Genomic DNA, 19,532 nt, shown 5'->3' with positions numbered 1-19,532 from the left:
CACTTGGTTCCCCAAATTTCGTTCTTCTATGTTGAAGCGTTCGTTTCCAGTAACAGTTTGAATTTTGGCGTTTCACTCTGTTTTCTTCTATATTGATAGATGTATTTGGAACTCTAAATCAAACATGGTTTGTGCTACCTTCTTGAAAGGTGACACAATTAAGTAGTTTCAAGTTCTATCACTATGTTCTGTTTCCTATTGATGTAGCCCTAAGCAGTGACAGGCGAGAAACACTTTCATTGAAAGGGGTTGCCAAGCTTCCAAAAATTACGAATCTCCAGAAATCTCAGCAAATATTTTTACACCCAAACTGGGTGATACTTTCAGGTAATGATCAGTACACTGAGCCCACTTTTTTCCCCAAATTTCGTTCTTCAATGTTGAAGCTTTCCTTTCCAGTAACAGTTTGAATTTTTAGGTTTCACTCTGTTTTCTCCTATATTTATAGATGTATTTGGAACTCTAAACAAACACGGTTGGTGCTACCTTCTTGAAACTTGACACAATTAAGTAGTTTCCAGTTCTATCTCTATGTTCTGTTTCCTATTGATGTAGCCCTAAGTAGTGACAGGCGAGAAACCTTTCATTGAAAGGGGTTGCCAAGCTTCCAAAAATTACGAATCTCCAGAAATCTCACCAAATATTTTTTCACCCAAACTGGATGATACTTTCAGGTAATGATCAGTACACTAAGCCCACTTGGTTCCCCAAATTTCGTTCTTCTATGTTGAAGCGTTCGTTTCCAGTAATATTTTGAATTTTGGCGTTTCACTCTGTTTTCTCCTATATTGATAGATGTATTTGGAACTCTAAATCAAGCACGGTTTGTGCTAGCTTCTTGAAACTTGACACAATTAAGTAGTTTCAAGTTCTATCTCTATATTTTGTTTCCTATTGGTGTAGCCCTAAGCAGTGACAGACGAGTAACACTTTCATTGAAAGGGGTTGCCAAGCTTCCAAAAATTACGAATCTCCAGAAATCTCAGCAAATATTTTTTCACCCAAACTGGATGATACTTTCAGGTAATCATCAGTACACTAAGCCCACTTGGTTCCCCAAATTTCGTTCTTCTATGTTGAAGCGTTCGTTTCCAGTAACAGTTTGAATTTTGGCGTTTCACTCTGTTTTCTCCTATATTGATAGATGTATTTGGAACTCAAAATCAAACACGGTTTGTGCTAGCTTCTTGAAACTTGACACAATTAATATGTTTCAAGTTCTATCTCTATGTTCTGTTTCCTATTGATGTAGCCCTAAGCAGTGACAGGCGAGAAACCTTTCATTGAAAGGGGTTGCCAAGCTTCCAAAAATGACGAATCTCCAGAAATCTCAGCAAATATTTTTTTCACCCAAACTGGATGATACTTTCAGGTAATGATCAGTACACTAAGCCCACTTGGTTCCCCAAATTTCGTTCTTCTATATTGAAGCGTTTGTTTCCAGTAACAGTTTGAATTTTGGCGTTTCACTCTGTTTTCTCCTATATTGATAGATGTATTTGGACTCTAAATCAAACCCGGTTTGTGCTACCTTCTTGAAACTTGACACAATTAAGTAGTTTCCAGTTCTATCTCTATGTTCTGTTTCCTATTGATGTAGCCCTAAGTAGTGACAGGCGAGAAACCTTTCATTGAAAGGGGTTGCCAAGCTTCCAAAAATTACGAATCTCCAGAAATCTCACCAAATATTTTTTCACCCAAACTGGATGATACTTTCAGGTAATGATCAGTACACTAAGCCCACTTGGTTCCCCAAATTTCGTTCTTCTATGTTGAAGCGTTCGTTTCCAGTAATATTTTGAATTTTGGCGTTTCACTCTGTTTTCTCCTATATTGATAGATGTATTTGGAACTCTAAATCAAGCACGGTTTGTGCTAGCTTCTTGAAACTTGACACAATTAAGTAGTTTCAAGTTCTATCTCTATATTTTGTTTCCTATTGGTGTAGCCCTAAGCAGTGACAGACGAGTAACACTTTCATTGAAAGGGGTTGCCAAGCTTCCAAAAATTACGAATCTCCAGAAATCTCAGCAAATATTTTTTCACCCAAACTGGATGATACTTTCAGGTAATCATCAGTACACTAAGCCCACTTGGTTCCCCAAATTTCGTTCTTCTATGTTGAAGCGTTCGTTTCCAGTAACAGTTTGAATTTTGGCGTTTCACTCTGTTTTCTCCTATATTGATAGATGTATTTGGAACTCAAAATCAAACACGGTTTGTGCTAGCTTCTTGAAACTTGACACAATTAATATGTTTCAAGTTCTATCTCTATGTTCTGTTTCCTATTGATGTAGCCCTAAGCAGTGACAGGCGAGAAACCTTTCATTGAAAGGGGTTGCCAAGCTTCCAAAAATGACGAATCTCCAGAAATCTCAGCAAATATTTTTTTCACCCAAACTGGATGATACTTTCAGGTAATGATCAGTACACTAAGCCCACTTGGTTCCCCAAATTTCGTTCTTCTATATTGAAGCGTTTGTTTCCAGTAACAGTTTGAATTTTGGCGTTTCACTCTGTTTTCTCCTATATTGATAGATGTATTTGGACTCTAAATCAAACCCGGTTTGTGCTAGCTTCTTGAAACTTGACACAATTAACTAGTTTCAAGTTCTATCTCTATGTTCTGTTTCCTATTGATGTAGCCCTAAGCAGTGACAGGCGAGAAACACTTTCATTGAAAGGGGTTGCCAAGCTTCCAAAAATTACGAATCTCCAGAAATCTCAGCAAATATTTTTTCACCCAAACTGGATGCTACTTTCAGGTAATGATCAGTACACTAAACCCACTTGGTTCCCCAAATTTCGTTCTTCTATGTTGAAGCGTTCGTTTCCAGTAACAGTTTGAATTTAGGCGTTTCACTCTGTTTTCTCCTATATTGATAGATGTATTTGGAACTCTAAATCAAGCACGGTTTGTTCTAGCTTCTTGATACTTGACACAGTTAAGTAGTTTCAAGTTCTATCTCTATGTTCTGTTTCCAATTGATGTAGCCCTAAGCAGTGACAGGCGAAAAACACTTTCATTGAAAGGGGTTGCCAAGCGTCCAAAAATTATGAATCTCCAGAAATCTCAGCAAACATTTTTTCACCCAAACTGGATGATACTTTCAGGTAATGATCAGTACACTAAGCCCACGTGGTTCCCCAAATTTCGTTCTTCTATGTTGAAGCGATCGTTTCCAGTAACAGTTTGAATTTTGGCGTTTCACTCTGTTTTCTCCTATATTGATAGATGTATTTGGAACTCTAAATCAAGCACGGTTTGTGCTAGCTTCTTGAAACTTGACACAATTAACTAGTTTCAAGTTCTATCTCTACGTTCTGTTTCCTATTGATGTAGCCCTAAGCAGTGACAGGCGAGAAACACTTTCATTGAAAGGGGTTGCCAAGCTTCCAAAAATTACGAATCTCCAGAAATCTCAGCAAATATTTTTTCACCCAAACTGGATGATACTTTCAGGTAATGATCAGTACCCTAAGCCCACTTGGTTCCCCAAATTTCGTTCTTCTATGTTGAAGCGTTCGTTTCCAGTAACAGTTTGAATTTTGGCGTTTCACTCTGTTTTCTTCTATATTGATAGATGTATTTGGAACTCTAAATCAAACATGGTTTGTGCTACCTTCTTGAAAGGTGACACAATTAAGTAGTTTCAAGTTCTATCACTATGTTCTGTTTCCTATTGATGTAGCCCTAAGCAGTGACAGGCGAGAAACACTTTCATTGAAAGGGGTTGCCAAGCTTCCAAAAATTACGAATCTCCAGAAATCTCAGCAAATATTTTTACACCCAAACTGGGTGATACTTTCAGGTAATGATCAGTACACTGAGCCCACTTTGTTCCCCAAATTTCGTTCTTCAATGTTGAAGCTTTCCTTTCCAGTAACAGTTTGAATTTTTAGGTTTCACTCTGTTTTCTCCTATATTTATAGATGTATTTGGAACTCTAAACAAACACGGTTGGTGCTACCTTCTTGAAACTTGACACAATTAAGTAGTTTCCAGTTCTATCTCTATGTTCTGTTTCCTATTGATGTAGCCCTAAGTAGTGACAGGCGAGAAACCTTTCATTGAAAGGGGTTGCCAAGCTTCCAAAAATTACGAATCTCCAGAAATCTCACCAAATATTTTTTCACCCAAACTGGATGATACTTTCAGGTAATGATCAGTACACTAAGCCCACTTGGTTCCCCAAATTTCGTTCTTCTATGTTGAAGCGTTCGTTTCCAGTAATATTTTGAATTTTGGCGTTTCACTCTGTTTTCTCCTATATTGATAGATGTATTTGGAACTCTAAATCAAGCACGGTTTGTGCTAGCTTCTTGAAACTTGACACAATTAAGTAGTTTCAAGTTCTATCTCTATATTTTGTTTCCTATTGGTGTAGCCCTAAGCAGTGACAGACGAGTAACACTTTCATTGAAAGGGGTTGCCAAGCTTCCAAAAATTACGAATCTCCAGAAATCTCAGCAAATATTTTTTCACCCAAACTGGATGATACTTTCAGGTAATCATCAGTACACTAAGCCCACTTGGTTCCCCAAATTTCGTTCTTCTATGTTGAAGCGTTCGTTTCCAGTAACAGTTTGAATTTTGGCGTTTCACTCTGTTTTCTCCTATATTGATAGATGTATTTGGAACTCAAAATCAAACACGGTTTGTGCTAGCTTCTTGAAACTTGACACAATTAATTAGTTTCAAGTTCTATCTCTATGTTCTGTTTCCTATTTATGTAGCCCTAAGCAGTGACAGGCGAGAAACACTTTCATTGAAAGGGGTTGCCAAGCTTCCAAAAATTACGAATCTCCAGAAATCTCAGCAAATATTTTTACACCCAAACTGGGTGATACTTTCAGGTAATGATCAGTACACTGAGCCCACTTTGTTCCCCAAATTTCGTTCTTCAATGTTGCAGCTTTCGTTTCCAGTAACAGTTTGAATTTTTAGGTTTCACTCTGTTTTCTCCTATATTGATAGATGTATTTGGAACTCTAAATCAAACACGGTTTGTGCTACCTTCTTGAAACTTGACACAATTAAGTAGTTTCAAGTTCTATCTCTATGTTCTGTTTCCTATTGGTGTAGCCCGAAGCAGTGACAGACGAGAAACACTTTCATTGAAAGGGGTTGCAAACTTCCAAAAATGACGAATCTCCAGAAATCTCAGCAAACATTTTTTCACCCAAACTGGATGATACTTTCAGGTAATGATCAGTACACTAAGCCCACTTGGTTCCCCAAATTTCGTTCTTCTATGTTGAAGCGTTCGTATCCAGTAACAGTTTGAATTTTGGCGTTTCACTCTGTTTTCTCCTATATTGATAGATGTATTTGGAACTCTAAATCAAGCACGGTTTGTGCTAGCTTCTTTAAACTTGACACAGTTAAGTAGTTTCAAGTTCTATCTCTATGTTCTGTTTCCAATTGATGCAGCCCTAAGCAGTGACAGGTGAGAAACACTTTCATTGAAAGGGGTTGCCAAGCGTCCAAAAATTACGAATCTTCAGAAATCTCAGCAAACATTTTTTTCACCCAAACTGGATGATACTTTCAGGTAATGATCAGTACACTAAACCCACTTGGTTCCCCAAATTTCGTTCTTCTATGTTGAAGCGTTCGTTTCCAGTAACAGTTTGAATTTTTAGGTTTCACTCTGTTTTCTCCTATATTGATAGATGTATTTGGAACTCTAAATCAAACACGGTTTGTGCTAGCTTCTTGAAACTTGACACAATTAACTAGTTTCAAGTTCTATCTCTACGTTCTGTTTCCTATTGATGTAGCCCTAAGCAGTGACAGGCGAGAAACACTTTCATTGAAAGGGGTTGCCAAGATTCCAAAAATTACGAATCTCCAGAAATCTCAGCAAATATTTTTACACCATAACTGGGTGATAATTTCAGGTAATGATCAGTACACTGAGCCCACTTAATTCCCCAAATTTCGTTCTTCAATATTGCAGCTTTCCTTTCCCGTAACAGTTTGAATTTTTAGGTTTCACTCTGTTTTCTCCTATATTGATAGATGTATTTGGAACTCTAAATCAAACACGGTTTGTGCTAGCTTCTTGAAACGTGACAAAATTAATTAGTTTCAAGTTCTATCTCTATGTTCTGTTTCCTATTGATGTAGCCCTAAGCAGTGACAGGCGAGAAACACTTTCATTGAAAGGGGTTGCCAAGCTTCCAAAAATTAGGAATCTCCAGAAATCTCAGCAAATATTTTTACATCCAAACTGGATGATACTTTCAGGTAATGATCAGTACACTGAGCCCACTTTGTTCCCCAAATTTCATTCTTCAATGTTGAAGCTTTCGTTTCCAGTAACAGTTTGAATTTTTAGGTTTCACTCTGTTTTCTCCTATATTGATAGATGTATTTGGAACTCTAAATCAAACACGGTTTGTGCTAGCTTCTTGAAACTTGACACAATTAACTAGTTTAAAGTTCTATCTCTATGTTCTGTTTCCTATTGATGTAGCCATAAGCAATGAGAGGCGAGAAACACTTTCATTGAAAGGGGTTGCCAACCTTCCGAAAATTACGAATCTCCCGAAATCTCAGCAAACATTTTTTCACCCAAACTGGATGATACTTTCAGGTAATGATAAGTACACTAACCCCACTAGGTTCCCCAAATTTCGTTCTTCTATGTTGAAGCGTTCGTTTCCAGTAACAGTTTGAATTTTTACGTTTCACTCTGTTTTCTCCTATATTGATAGATGTATTTGGAACTCTAAATCAAACACGGTTTGTGCTAGCTTCTTGAAACTGGACACAATTAACTAGTTTCAAGTTCTATCTCTACGTTCTGTTTCCTATTGATGTAGCCCTAAGCAGTGACAGGCGAGAAACACTTTCATTGAAAGGGGTTGCCAAGCTTCCAAAAATTACGAATCTCCAGAAATCTCAGCAAATATTTTTACACCCAAACTGGGTGATACTTTCAGGTAATGATCAGTACACTGAGCCCACTTAGTTCCCCAAATTTCGTTCTTCAATATTGCAGCTTTCCTTTCCAGTAACAGTTTGAATTTTTAGGTTTCACTCTGTTTTCTCCTATATTGATAGATGTATTTGGAACTCTAAATCAAACACGGTTTGTGCTAGCTTCTTGAAACGTGACAAAATTAATTAGTTTCAAGTTCTATCTCTATGTCCTGTTTCCTATTGATGTAGCCCTAAGCAGTGACAGGCGAGAAACACTTTCATTGAAAGGGGTTGCCAAGCTTCCAAAAATTAGGAATCTCCAGAAATCTCAGCAAATATTTTTACATCCAAACTGGGTGATACTTTCAGGTAATGATCAGTACACTGAGCCCACTTTGTTCCCCAAATTTCATTCTTCAATGTTGAAGCATTCGTTTCCAGTAACAGTTTGAATTTTTAGGTTTCACTCTGTTTTCTCCTATATTGATAGATGTATTTGGAACTCTAAATCAAACACGGTTTGTGCTAGCTTCTTGAAACTTGACACAATTAACTAGTTTAAAGTTCTATCTCTACGTTCTGTTTCCTATTGATGTAGCCCTAAGCAGTGAGAGGCGAGAAACACTTTCATTGAAAGGGGTTGCCAACCTTCCAAAAATTACGAATCTCCCGAAATCTCAGCAAACATTTTTTCACCCAAACTGGATGATACTTTCAGGTAATGATCAGTACACTAACCCCACTAGGTTCCCCAAATTTCGTTCTTCTATGTTGAAGCGTTCGTTTCCAGTAACAGTTTGAATTTTTACGTTTCACTCTGTTTTCTCCTATATTGATAGATGTATTTGGAACTCTAAATCAAACACGGTTTGTGCTAGCTTCTTGAAACTTGACACAATTAACTAGTTTCAAGTTCTATCTCTACGTTCTGTTTCCTATTGATGTAGCCCTAAGCAGTGACAGGCGAGAAACACTTTCATTGAAAGGGGTTGCCAAGCTTCCAAAAATTACGAATCTCCAGAAATCTCAGCAAATATTTTTACACCCAAACTGGGTGATACTTTCAGGTAATGATCAGTACACTGAGCCCACGTAGTTCCCCAAATTTCGTTCTTCAATATTGCAGCTTTCCTTTCCAGTAACAGTTTGAATTTTTAGGTTTCACTCTGTTTTCTCCTATATTGATAGATGTATTTGGAACTCTAAATCAAACACGGTTTGTGCTAGCTTCTTGAAACGTGACAAAATTAATTAGTTTCAAGTTCTATCTCTATGTCCTGTTTCCTATTGATGTAGCCCTAAGCAGTGACAGGCGAGAAACACTTTCATTGAAAGGGGTTGCCAAGCTTCCAAAAATTAGGAATCTCCAGAAATCTCAGCAAATATTTTTACATCCAAACTGGGTGATACTTTCAGGTAATGATCAGTACACTGAGCCCACTTTGTTCCCCAAATTTCATTCTTCAATGTTGAAGCTTTCGTTTCCAGTAACAGTTTGAATTTTTACGTTTCACTCTGTTTTCTCCTATATTGATAGATGTATTTGGAACTCTAAATCAAACTGGTTTGTGCTAGCTTCTTGAAACTTGACACAATTAACTAGTTTAAAGTTCTATCTCTACGTTCTGTTTCCTATTGATGTAGCCCTAAGCAGTGAGAGGCGAGAAACACTTTCATTGAAAGGGGTTGCCAACCTTCCAAAAATTACGAATCTCCAGAAATCTCAGCAAACATTTTTTCACCCAAACTTTATGATACTTTCAGGTAATGATCAGTACACTAACCCCACTAGGTTCCCCAAATTTCGTTCTTCTATGTTGAAGCGTTCGTTTCCAGTAACAGTTTGAATTTTGGCGTTTCACTCTGTTTTCTCCTATATTGATAGATGTATTTGGAACTCTAAATCAAGCACAGTTTGTGCTAGCTTCTTGAAACTTGACACAATTAATAAGTTTCAAGTTCTATCTCTATGTTCTGTTTCCTATTGATGTAGCCCTAAGCAGTGAGAGGCGAGAAACACTTTCATTGAAAGGGGTTGCCAAGCTTCCAAAAATTAAGAATCTCCAGAAATCTCAGCAAACATTTTTTCACCCAAACTGGATGATACTTTCAGGTAATGATCAGTACACTAACCCCACGAGGTTCCCCAAATTTCGTTCTTCTATGTTGAAGCGTTCGTTTCCAGTAACAGTTTGAATTTTGGCGTTTCACTCTGTTTTCTCCTATATTGATAGATGTATTTGGAACTCTAAATCAAGCACGGTTTGTGCTAGCTTCTTGAAACTTGACACAATTAAGTAGTTTCAAGTTCTATCTCTATATTTTGTTTCCTATTGGTGTAGCCCTAAGCAGTGACAGACGAGTAACACTTTCATTGAAAGGGGTTGCCAAGATTCCAAAAATTACGAATCTCCCGAAATCTCAGCAAATATTTTTTCACCCAAACTGGATGATACTTTCAGGTAATAATCAGTACACTAAGCCCACTTGGTCCCCCAAATTTCGTTCTTCTATGTTGAAGCGTTCGTTTCCAGTAACAGTTTGAATTTTGGCGTTTCACTCTGTTTTCTCCTATATTGATAGATGTATTTGGAACTCTAAATCAAACACGGTTTGTGCTAGCTTCTTGAAACTTGACACAATTAATAAGTTTCAAGTTCTATCTCTATGTTCTGTTTCCTATTGATGTAGCCCTAAGCAGTGACAGGCGAGAAACACTTTCATTGAAGGGGGTTGCCAAGCTTCCAAAAATTACGAATCTCCAGAAATCTCAGCAAATATTTTTACACCCAAACTGGGTGATACTTTCAGGTAATGATCAGTACACTGAGCCCACTTTGTTCCCCAAATATCGTTCTTCAATGTTGAAGCTTTCCTTTCCAGTAACAGTTTGAATTTTTAGGTTTCACTCTGTTTTCTCCTATATTGATAGATGTATTTGGAACTCTAAACAAACACGGTTGGTGCTACCTTCTTGAAACTTGACACAATTAAGTAGTTTCAAGTTCTATCTCTATGTTCTGTTTCCTATTGATGTAGCCCTAAGCAGTGACAGGCGAGAAACCTTTCATTGAAAGGGGTTGCCAAGCTTCCAAAAATTACGAATCTCCAGAAATCTCAGCAAATATTTTTTCACCCAAACTGGATGATACTTTCAGGTAATGATCAGTACACTAAGCCCACTTGGTTCCCCAAATTTCGTTCTTCTATGTTGAAGCGTTCGTTTCCAGTAATATTTTGAATTTTGGCGTTTCACTCTGTTTTCTCCTATATTGATAGATGTATTTGGAACTCTAAATCAAGCACGGTTTGTGCTAGCTTCTTGAAACTTGACACAATTAAGTAGTTTCACGTTCTATCTCTATATTTTGTTTCCTATTGGTGTAGCCCGAAGCAGTGACAGACGAGTAAAACTTTCATTGAAAGGGGTTGCCAAGCTTCCAAAAATTACGAATCTCCAGAAATCTCAGCAAATATTTTTTCACCCAAACTGGATCATACTTTCAGGTAATGATCAGTACACTAAGCCCACTTGGTTCCCCAAATTTCGTTCTTCTATGTTGGAGCGTTCGTTTCCAGTAACAGTTTGAATTTTGGCGTTTCACTCTGTATTCTCCTATATTGATAGATGTATTTGGAACTCTAAATCAAACACGGTTTGTGCTAGCTTCTTGAAACTTGACACAATTAAGTAGTTTCAAGTTCTATCTCTATGTTCTGTTTTTTATTTATGTAGCCCTAAGCAGTGACAGGCGAGAAACACTTTCATTGAAAGGGGTTGCCAAGCTTCCAAAAATTACGAAACTCCAGATATCTCAGCAAATATTTTTACACCCAAACTGGGTGATACTTTCAGGTAAAGATCAGTACACTGAGCCCACTTTGTTCCCCAAATTTCGTTCTTCAATGTTGCAGATTTCGTTTCCAGTAACAATTTGAATTTTTAGGTTTCACTCTGTTTTCTCCTATATTGATAGATGTATTTGGAACTCTAAATCAAACACGGTTTGTGCTACCTTCTTGAAACTTGACACAATTAAGTAGTTTCAAGTTATATCTCTATGTTCTGTTTCCAATTGATGTAGCCCTAAGCAGTGACAGGCGAGAAACACTTTCATTGAAAGGGGTTGCCAAGCTTCCAAAAATTATGAATCTCCAGAAATCTCAGCAAATATTTTTACACCCAAACTGGGTGATACATTCAGGTAATGATCAACACACTGAGCCCACTTTGTTCCCCAAATTTCGTTCTTCAATGTTGAAGCTTTCGTTTCCAGTATCAGTTTGAATTTTTACGTTTCACTCTGTTTTCTCCTGTATTGATAGATGTATTTGGAACTCTAAATCAAACACGGTTTGTGCTAGCTTCTTGAAACTTGACACAATTAAGTAGTTTCAAGTTCTATCTCTACGTTCTGTTTCCTATTGATGTAGCCCTAAGCAGTGAGAGGCCAGAAACACTTTCATTGAAAGGGGTTGCCAAGCTTCCAAAAATGACGAATCTCCAGAAATCTCAACAAATATTTTTTAACCCAAACTGGATGATACTTTCAGGTAATGATCAGTACACTAAGCCCACTTGGTTCCCCAAATTTTGTTCTTCTATGTTGAAGCGTTCGTTTCCAGTAACAGTTTGAATTTTGACGTTTCACTCTGTTTTCTCCTACATTGATAGATGTATTTGGAACTCTAAATCAAGCACGGTTTGTGCTAGCTTCTTGAAACTTGACACAGTTAAGTAGTTTCAAGTTCTATCTCTATGTTCTGATTCCGATTGATGTAGCCCTAAGCAGTGACAGGTGAGAAACACTTTCATTGAAAGGGGTTGCCAAGCTTCCAAAAATTACGAATCTCCAGAAATCTCAGCAAATATTTTTACACCCAAACTGGGTGATACTTTCAGGTAATGATCAGTACACTGAGCCCACTTTGTTCCCCAAATTTCGTTCTTAAATGTTGAAGCTTTCGTTTCCAGTAACAGTTTGAATTTTTAGGTTTCACTCTGTTTTCTCCTATATTGATAGATGTACTTGGAACTCTAAACAAACACGGTTGGTGCTACCTTCTTGAATCTTGACACAATTAAGTAGTTTCAAGTTCTATCTCTATGTTCTGTTTCCTATTGATGTAGCCCTAAGCAGTGACAGGCGAGAAACCTTTCATTGAAAGGGGTTGCCAAGCTTCCAAAAATTACGAATCTCCAGAAATCTCAGCAAATATTTTTTTCACCCAAACTGGATGATACTTTCAGGTAATGATCAGTACACTAAGCCCACTTGGTTCCCCAAATTTCGTTCTTCTATGTTGAAGCGTTCGTTTCCAGTAACAGTTTGAATTTTTAGGTTTCACTCTGTTTTCTCCTATATTGATAGATGTATTTGGAACTCTAAATCAAGCACGGTTTGTGCTAGCTTCTTGAAACTTGACAAAATTAAGTAGTTTCAAGTTCTATCTCTATGTTCTGTTTCCGATTGATGTAGCCCTATGCAGTGACAGACGAGAAACACTTTCATTGAAAGGGGTTGCCAAGCGTCCAAAAATTACGAATCTCCAGAAATCTCAGCAAACATTTTTTCACCCAAACTGGATGATACTTTCAGGTAATGATCAGTACACTGAGCCCACTTTGTTCCCCAAATTTCGTTCTTCTATGTTGAAGCGTTCGTTTCCAGTAACAGTTTGAATTTTGGCGTTTCACTCTGTTTTCTCCTATATTGATAGATGTATTTGGAACTCTAAATCAAGCACGGTTTGTGCTAGCTTTTTGAAACTTGACACAATTAAGTAGTTTCAAGTTCTATCTCTATATTTTGTTTCCTATTGGTGTAGTCCTAAGCAGTGACCGACGAGTAACACTTTCATTGAAAGGGGTTGCCAAGCTTGCAAAAATTACGAATCTCCAGAAATCTCAGCAAATATTTTTACACCCAAACTGGGTGATACTTTCAGGTAATGATCAGTACACTGAGCCCACGTTGTTCCCCAAATTTCGTTCTTCAATGTTGCAGCTTTCGTTTCCAGTAACAGTTTGAATTTTTAGGTTTCAATCTGTTTTCTCCTATATTGATAGATGTATTTGGAACTCTAAATCAAACACGGTTTGTGCTAGCTTCTTGAAACTTGACACAATTAACTAGTTTCAAGTTCTATCTCTACGTTCTGTTTCCTATTGATGTAGCCCTAAGCAGTGACAGGCCAGAAACACTTTCATTGAAAGGGGTTGCCAAGCTTCCAAAAATGACGAATCTCCAGAAATCTCAGCAAATATTCTTTCACCCAAACTGGATGATACTTTCAGGTAATGATCAGTACACTAAGCCCACTTGGTTCCCCAAATTTCGTTCTTCTATGTTGAAGCGTTCGTTTCCAGTAGTATTTTGAATTTTGCCTTTCACTCTGTTTCTCCTATATTGATAGATGTATTTGGAACTCTAAATCAAGCACGGTTTGTGCTAGCTTCTTGAAACTTGACACAATTAAGTAGTTTCAAGTTCTATCTCTATATTTTGTTTCCTATTGGTGTAGCCCTAAGCAGTGACAGACGAGTAACACTTTCATTGAAAGGGGTTGCCAAGCTTCCAAAAATTACGAATCTCCAGAAATCTCAGCAAATATTTTTTCACCCAAACTGGATGATACTTTCAGGTAATAATCAGTACACTAAGCCCACTTGGTTCCCCAAATTTCGTTCTTCTATGTTGAAGCGTTCGTTTCCAGAAACAGTTTGAATTTTGGCGTTTCACTCTGTTTTCTCCTCTATTGATAGATGTATTTGGAACTCTAAATCAAACACGGTTTGTGCTAGCTTCTTGAAACTTGACACAATTAATTAGTTTCAAGTTCTATCTCTATGTTTTGTTTCCTATTTATGTAGCCCTAAGCAGTGACAGGCGAGAAACACTTTCATTGAAAGGGGTTGCCAAGCTTCCAAAAATTACGAATCTCCAGAAATCTCAGCAAATATTTTTACACGCAAACTGGGTGATACTTTCAGGTAATGATCAGTACACTGAGCCCACTTTGTTCCCCAAATTTCGTTCTTCAATGTTGCAGCTTTCGTTGGCAGTAACAGTTTGAATTTTTAGGTTTCACTCTGCTTTCTCCAATATTGATAGATGTATTTGGAACTCTAAATCAAACACGGTTTGTGCTACCTTCTTTAAACTTGACACAATTAAGTAGTTTCAAGTTCTATCTCTATGTTCTGTTTCCTATTGGTGTAGCCCTAAGCAGTGACAGACGAGAAACACTTTCATTGAAAGGGGTTGCAAACTTCCAAAAATGACGAATCTCCAGAAATCTCAGCAAACATTTTTTCACCCAAACTGGATGATACTTTCAGGTAATGATCAGTACACTAAGCCCACTTGGTTCCCCAAATTTCGTTCTTCAATATTGCAGCTTTCCTTTCCAGTAACAGTTTGAAATTTTAGGTTTCACTCTGTTTTCCTCTATATTGATAGATGTATTTGGAACTCTAAATAAAACACGGTTTGTGCTAGCTTCTTGAAACGTGACAAAATTAATTAGTTTCAAGTTCTATCTCTATGTTCTGTTTCCTATTTATGTAGCCCTAAGCAGTGACAGGCGAGAAACACTTTCATTGAAAGGGGTTGCCAAGCTTCCAAAAATTAGGAATCTCCAGAAATCTCAGCAAATATTTTTACATCCAAACTGGGTGATACTTTCAGGTAATGATCAGTACACTGAGCCCACTTTGTTCCCCAAAATTCATTCTTCAATGTTGAAGCTTTTGTTTCCAGTAACAGTTTGAATTTTTAGGTTTCACTCTGTTTTCTCCTATATTGATAGATGTATTTGGAACTCCAAATCAAACACGGTTTGTGCTAGCTTCTTGAAACTTGACACAATTAACTAGTTTAAAGTTCTATCTCTACGTTCTGTTTCCTATTGGTGTAGCCCTAAGCAGTGAGAGGCGAGAAACACTTTCATTGAAAGGGGTTGCCAACCTTCCAAAAATTACGAATCTCCAGAAATCTCAGCAAATATTTTTTCACCCAAACTGGATGATACTTTCAGGTAATGATCAGTACACTAACCCCACTAGGTTCCCCAAATTTCGTTCTTCTATGTTGAAGCGTTCGTTTCCAGTAACAGTTTGAATTTTGGCGTTTCACTCTGTTTTCTCCTATATTGATAGATGTATTTGGAACTCTAAATCAAGCACGGTTTGTGCTAGCTTCTTGAAACTTGACACAATTAAGTAGTTTCAAGTTGTATCTCTATGTTCTGTTTCCGGTTGATGTAGCCCTAAGCAGTGACAGGCGAGAAACATTTTCATTGAAGGGGGTTGCCAAGCTTCCAAAAATTATGAATCTCCAGAAATCTCAGCAAATATTTTTACACCCAAACTGGGTGATACTTTCAGGTAATGATCAGTACACTGAGCCCACTTTGTTCCCCGAATTTCGTTCTTCAATGTTGAAGCTTTCCTTTCCAGTAACAGTTTGAATGTTTAGGTTTCACTCTCTTTTCTCCTATATTTATAGATGTATTTGGAACTCTAAACAAACACGGTTGGTGCTACCTTCTTGAAACTTGACACAATTAAGTAGTTTCAAGTTCTATCTCTATGTTCTGTTTCCTATTGATGTAGCCCTAAGTAGTGACAGGCGAGAAACCTTTCATTGAAAGGGGTTGCCAAGCTTCCAAAAATTACGAATCTCCAGAAATCTCAGCAAATATTTTTTCACCCAAACTGGATGATACTTTCATGTAATAATTAGTACACTAAGCCCACTTGGTTCCCCAAATTTCGTTCTTCTATGTTGAAGCGTTCGTTTCCAGTAACAGTTTGAATTTTGGCGTTTCACTCTGTTTTCTCCTATATTGATAGATGTATTTGGAACTCTAAATCAAGCACGGTTTGTGCTAGCTTCTTGAAACTTGACACAATTAATTAGGTTCAAGTTCTATCTCTATGTTCTGTTTCCTATTTATGTAGCCCTAAGCAGTGACAGGCGAGAAACACTTTCATTGAAAGGGGTTGCCAAGCTTCCAAAAATTACGAATCTCCAGAAATCTCAGCAAATATTTTTACACCCAAACTGGGTGATACTTTCAGGTAATGATAAGTACACTGAGCCCACTTTGTTCCCCAAATTTCGTTCTTCAATGTTGCAGATTTTGTTTCCAGTAACAGTTTGAATTTTTAGGTTTCACTCTGTTTTCTTCTATATTGATAGATGTATTTGGAACTCTAAATCAAACACGGTTTGTGCTACCTTCTTGAAACGTGACACAATTAAGTAGTTTCAAGTTCTATCTCTATGTTCTGTTTCCTATTGGTGTAGCCCTAAGCAGTGACAGACGAGAAACACTTCCATTGAAAGGGGTTGCCAAGCTTCCAAAAATGACGAATCTCCAGAAATCTCAGCAAACATTTTTTCACCCAAACTGGATGATACTTTCAGGTAATGATCAGTACACTAAGCCCACTTGGTTCCCCAAATTTCGTTCTTCTATGTTGAAGCATTCATATCCAGTAACAGTTTGAATTTTTAGGTTTCACTCTGTTTTCTCCTATATTGATAGATGTATTTGGAACTCTAAATCAAGCACGGTTTGTGCTAGCTTCTTGAAACTTGACACAATTAAGTAGTTTCAAGTTCTATCTCTATATTTTGTTTTCTATTGGTGTAGCCCTAAGCAGTGACAGACGAGTAACACTTTCATCGAAAAGGGTTGCCAAGCTTCCAAAAATAACGAATCTCCAGAAATCTCAGCAAATATTTTTTCACCCAAACTGGATGATACTTTCAGGTAATAATCAGTACACTAAGCCCACTTGCTTCCCCAAATTTCGTTCTTCTATGTTGAAGCGTTCGTTTCCAGTAACAGTTTGAATTTTGGCGTTTCACTCTGTTTTCTCCTATATTGATAGATGTATTTGGAACTCTAAATCAAACACGGTTTGTGCTAGCTTCTTGAAACTTGACACAATTAATTAGTTTCAAGTTCTATCTCTATGTTCTGTTTCCTATTTATGTAGCCCTAAGCAGTGACAGGCGAGAAACACTTTCATTGAAAGGGGTTGCCAAGCTTCCAAAAATTACGAATCTCCAGAAATCTCAGCAAATATTTTTACACCCAAACTGGGTGATACTTTCAGGTAATGATCAGTACACTGAGCCCACTTTGTTCCCCAAATTTCGTTCTTCAATGTTGAAGCTTTCGTTTCCAGTAACAGTTTGAATTTTTAGGTTTCACTCTGTTTTCTCCTATATTGATAGATGTATTTGGAACTCTAAACAAACACGGTTGGTGCTACCTTCTTGAAACTTGACACAATTAAGTAGTTTCATGTTCTATCTCTATGTTCTGTTTCCTATTGATGTAGCCCTAAGCAGAGACAGGCGAGAAACCTTTCATTGAAAGGGGTTGCCAAGCTTCCAAAAATTACGAATCTCCAGAAATCTCAGCAAATATTGTTTCACCCAAACTGGATGGTACTTTCAGGTAATGATCAGTACACTAAGCCCACTTAGTTCCCCAAATTTCGTTCTTCTATGTTGAAGCGTTCGTTTCCAGTAATATTTTGAATTTTGGCGTTTCACTCTGTTTTCTCCTATATTGATAGATGTATTTGGAACTCTAAATCAAGCACGGTTTGTGCTAGCTTCTTGAAACTTGACACAATTAAGTAGTTTCAAGTTCTATCTCTATATTTTGTTTCCTATTGGTGTAGCCCTAAGCAGTGACAGACGAGAAACACTTTCATTGAAAGGGGTTGCCAAGCTTCCAAAAAGTACGAATTTCCAGAAATCTCAGCAAATATTTTTTCTCCCATACTGGATGATACTTTCAGGTAATGATCAGTACACTAAGCCCACTTGGATCCCCAAATTTCGTTCTTCTATGTTGAAGCATTCGTTTCCAGTAACAAATTTTGAATTTTGGTGTTTCACTCTGTTTTCTCCTATATTTATAGATGTATTTGGAACACTAAATCAACCACAGTTTGTGCTAGCTTCTTGAAACTTGACACAATTAAGTAGTTTCAAGTTCTATCTCTACATTTTGTTTCCTATTGGTGTAGCCCTAAGCAGTGACAGACGAGAAACACTTTCATTGAAAGGGGTTGCCAATCGTCCAAAAATTACGAATCTCCAGAAATCTCAGCAAACATTTTTTCACCCAAACTGGATGATACTTTCAGGTAATGATCAGTACACTAAGCCCACTTGGTTCCCCAAATTTCGTTCTTCTATGTTGAAGCGTTCGTTTCCAGTAACAGTTTGAATTTTGGCGTTTCACTCTGTTTTCTCCTATATTGATAGATGTATTTGGAACTCTAAATCAAGCACGGTTTGTGCTAGTTTCTTGAAACTTGACACAATTAAGTAGTTTCAAGTTCTATCTCTATGTTCTGTTTCCGATTGATGTAGCCCTAAGCAGTGACAGGCGAGAAACACTTACATTGAAAGGGGTTGCCAAGCTTCCAAAAATTACGAATCTCCAGAAATCTCAGCAAATATTTTTTCACCCAAACTGGATGATACTTTCAGGTAATGATAGTACACTAAGCCCACGTGGATCCCCAAATTTCGTTCTTCTATGTTGAAGCGTTCGTTTCCAGTAACAGTTTGAATTTTGGCGTTTCACTCTGTTTTCTCCTATATTGATAGATGTATTTGGAACTCTAAATCAAGCACGGTTTGTGCTAGCTTCTTGAAACTTGACACAATTAAGTAGTTTCAAGTTCTATCTCTATATTTTGTTTTCTATTGGTGTAGCCCTAAGCAGTGACAGACGAGTAACACTTTCATTGAAAGGGGTTGCCAAGCTTCCAAAAATTACGAATCTCCAGAAATCTCAGCAAATATTTTTTCACCCAAACTGGATGATACTTTCAGGTAAAAATCAGTACACTAAGCCCACTTGGTTCCCCAAATTTCGTTCTTCTATGTTGAAGCGTTCGTTTCCAGTAACAGTTTGAATTTTGGCGTTTCACTCTGTTTTCTCCTATATTGATAGATGTATTTGGAACTCTAAATCAAACACGGTTTGTGCTAGCTTCTTGAAACTTGACACAATAAATTAGTTTCAAGTTCTATCTCTATGTTCTGTTTCCTATTTATGTAGCCCTAAGCAGTGACAGGCGAGAAACACTTTCATTGAAAGGGGTTGCCAAGCTTCCAAAAATTACGAATCTCCAGAAATCTCAGCAAATATTTTTACACCCAAACTGGGTGATACTTTCAGGTAATGATCAGTACACCGAGCCCACTTTGTTCCCCGAATTTCGTTCTTCAATGTTGAAGCTTTCCTTTCCAGTAACAGTTTGAATTTTTAGGTTTCACTCCGTTTTCTCCCATATTGATAGATGTATTTTTAACTCTAAACAAACACGGTTGGTGCTACCTTCTTGAAACATGACACAATTAAGTAGTTTCATGTTCTATCTCTATGTTCTGTTTCCTATTGATGTAGCCCTAAGCAGTGACAGGCGAGAAACCTTTCATTGAAAGGGGTTGCCAAGCTTCCAAAAATTATGAATCTCCAGAAATCTCAGCAAATATTTTTTCACCCAAACTGGATGATACTTTCAGGTAATGATCAGTACACTAAGCCCACTTGG

The sequence above is a fragment of the Spermophilus citellus genome (genome assembly GCF_964194105.1).
Source record: "Spermophilus citellus genome assembly, chromosome: 13".
Taxonomy (NCBI): domain Eukaryota; kingdom Metazoa; phylum Chordata; class Mammalia; order Rodentia; family Sciuridae; genus Spermophilus; species Spermophilus citellus.
Note: the sequence above shows the minus strand (reverse complement) of the source record.